Source organism: Sapajus apella, unplaced genomic scaffold (genome assembly GCF_009761245.1).
Source record: "Sapajus apella isolate SASKATOON/1434 unplaced genomic scaffold, GSC_monkey_1.0 scaffold48, whole genome shotgun sequence".
In the NCBI taxonomy this organism is placed as follows: Eukaryota; Metazoa; Chordata; class Mammalia; order Primates; family Cebidae; genus Sapajus; species Sapajus apella.
Window position 1 is genome coordinate 6,979,417 of NW_022436988.1, and position 3,074 is coordinate 6,982,490.

Sequence of the window (3,074 nt, forward strand, 5' to 3'; positions counted from 1 at the left end):
TTGCTACTGCATTCTTGGAGGAGTAGAAGAAGTGACGCCGTAATTTACTAAAATGACTTTTTATTTTAAAATACTGATAATGGGGGTTGGGCGCGGTGGCTCATGCCCGTAATCCCAGCACTTTGGGAGGCCAACGCGGGCAGATCACGTGGTCAAGAGATCTAGACCATCCTGGCCAACTTGGTGAAACCCCGTCTCTACTAAAAATTTAAAAATCAGCTGGGTGTGGTGGTGGGCACCCGTAGTCCCAGCTACTCAGGAGGCTGAGGCGGGAGAATTGCTTGAACCTGGGAGGCAGAGGTTGCCATGAGCCAAGATCACGCCATTGCACTCCAGCCTGGGCAACAGAGTGAGACTCTGTCTCAAAAAATTAAAAAAAAAAAAATACTGATGATGGGGTTTTGCTTTTAACTGTACACACTTAACAGATTTTCCAGTACCTATTCCTGTGATCCATGATAGTAAACATAGAAACACATAAGGAACATTGTTGGAGTTGCCAGACGTTAGCTGTTGCATATGTGCACATTCCTAGATTCTAGGGTGTTTTTGCCTTTAAGTGGGTCATTGGTTGTCTTGGGAAGATCATGGAAAATTGGGGATTTTTTAAGAATTATGAATCAAAATACGTTTTGAATGTTTCTTATATTTTATGTAGTAGATGTGTGATTTCCACCTTCCACATTCAGACTGCTGACTACACCTCATAAATGCCTTTTTATTTCCAATTGCTATGGATTCAACTAAATGTATCCCTTGGGAGCGGATCATTACTTTGCTACATTTTTCCCTCTTTGCTGTTGTGTGAGTTTGGTTCATACCTGAGAAGATGCATAGTATGTGTTGTTACCCAGCCCTGGCTTGATGGTGTCCTGTGGGCGTAGGGGTAGGAGGACGAGGGGCATCTGGCCAGAGCTGTGAATGGATCACAGTTGGCCAGCGGGTGACTTGCCACCACTGCGGGTAAGCCAAACTGCAAACCGTTCTTTCCTCTGTGAAATTCAATAACACTTAATAAAATCCATAATTAGCACATACTAGACAAAATGTGACGTATCTTTTTGTGGGGTGACAGCATTGGGTTTCATTCTGGCTATACAGCTTGGATTGGATTATTAAACAGGAAGGTCAGACACTTTTTGGGGTGTGGAATAAACACGGATGAATTTGTGGATTCACTTGTCACCCTTTCAATATCAACACATTTCTCACGCCTCCGCGCTGGCCACGTGTCAGCCATCAGAAGAGGGCAGGAGGAACTTTGAAGTGTTGCCGGCCGTCACTAAGAGGGCCTTTGATCCTAGCGCCCTCTTCCGGGAGAGGCGTTGGGGCAGCTCCTAGCAACATGCTCGCCGCCGGCAGGAGGCCCGGCCCGGCGAACGTTCTCGCGGGGCTCCCTGGGTGCTGTAGTTCCTCACGGTGTCCCAGCCTCCTCGGTGCGGGAGGGTAACCGGACCGCCGACTACAACTCCCAGGGTGGCTCGGGTCCGCCTTTTCGCGGGAGGCCGGATGGCTGGGGGTGGCTGCAGCGGCCGGAAGCCGGAGGCCTAGTCTGGCTGGCCTGGGCGATCTGAATGGAGCCGGGGCTGGCGCTGGTCCCAGCGTCCGCGCTTCCCGGGGCACAGCGCGTAACGGGAGGCTTCCGGGGCTGGGAGCGTTACAGGCTGCTCTGGGGGGCCAGATAGGCCGAGCGCTCAGAAGGGTGACGCATTGAGGGGCGCGGAGTTTCGGGACGGAGGGGTGACGCCGGGGAGGGCATTTGCTTAGGGGTGGTCTCGGGATCTGTAAACACCTGGTGCGCCTCTGTAGTCCCAGCTACTCGGGACGCTGAGGCAGGAGCATCACTTGAACCCGGGAGGCAAAGGTGGTGGTGAGCCGAGATCGCGCCACCACGCTCCAGCCTGGGCAACAAAGCGGGACTCCGTCTCAAAAAAAAAAAAAAGAAAAAAAAAGAAAACACAAGGATTCGGGGTGGGCTCTGTAGGTAAGCCCAGTTAACCTTTGCATTCCAATAACAGGACAGGCCAACACCTGGGACATAAAGATGACCCCTCTGACTCATTTCTGCCAAGACATCCTGTAGGTGGGTTTTGGAAAAGCAGAGGAATGGGAGTAAGAGCTAATTCTGAGGAAAACTATTCTCCGTGGGTCAGATTTACTGCCTATGTAAAGGGAAATATTTCTACCGTCAGTGAAAATCGTGTTGCTGGACGTGGTGGCTCACACCTGTAATCCCAGCACTTTGGGAGACCAATGCAGGAGGAATGCTTGAGTCCCAGAGTTCAATTCCAGCCTGGGTAATACAGTGAGACCCTGTCTCTAAAAACAAATTTTAAAAAAGAAAAAGTATCATGGCAAAGAGTAACCAGAGCTCACACCTGCTTTTGTGCTAAATGCTGCCTAGAAAGTAGTCATGGGTGTTGCCTGGGAAAGGGCTCCAGTCTTGGAGCCAGGCACCCACCTCCTTTCTGAAATGAGTACTTGCCGCTTGCCATATCGGCTTTCAGGGTAAGGGATGATGGCCACTGCCCTTTGTTCAAATAATCGCAAAGCCTCAGAAAGCCCGGTAACTTACCCTGAGCACTTTTTTTTTTTTCAGACGGAGTCTCGCTCTGCCGCCAAGCTGGAGTGCAGTGGCGCGATCTTGGTGCACTGCAACCTCTGCCTCCCGGGTTCAAGCGATTCTCCTGCCTTAGCTTCCCAGATAGCTGGAACTACAGGCGTGCACCACAATGTCCAGCTAATTTTTGTATTTTTAGTAAAGATGGAGTTTCACCATGCTGGCCAGGATGGTCTCCATCTTTTGACCTCATGATCCACCTGCCTCGGCCTCCCAAAGTGCTGGGATTACAGGCATAAGACACCATGCTCAGCCTTACAGCACTTTTTTTTTTTAAGATAGAGTCTCTTTCTGTTGCCCAGGCTGGAGTGCAGTGCCACGATATCGGCTCACTGCAACCTGCACCTCCTGGGTTCAAAACAATTCTCATGCCTGAGCCTCCCGAGTAGCTGGGATTACAGGTGCACATCACCGCACCCAGCTAATTTTTGTATTTTTTTTTTTTTTTTTTTTT

General features: G+C 50.2%; 1 protein-coding gene across 16 annotated transcripts in view; it reads left to right on the forward strand.

The window, feature by feature from the left end:
• Positions 1-306: 306 nt before the first annotated feature.
• The window catches only part of FBF1 (Fas binding factor 1), a 32,622-nt gene continuing 29,854 nt past the window's right edge, over positions 307-3,074 (forward strand). For 11 of the 16 annotated variants that reach the window (XM_032241631.1, XM_032241628.1, XM_032241627.1 and 8 more), the window contains exon 1: positions 1,712-2,083. The gene's annotated coding sequence lies outside the window, so the exon portion shown is untranslated. The other 5 variants (XM_032241624.1, XM_032241630.1, XM_032241638.1 and 2 more) reach the window with 2 other exon arrangements.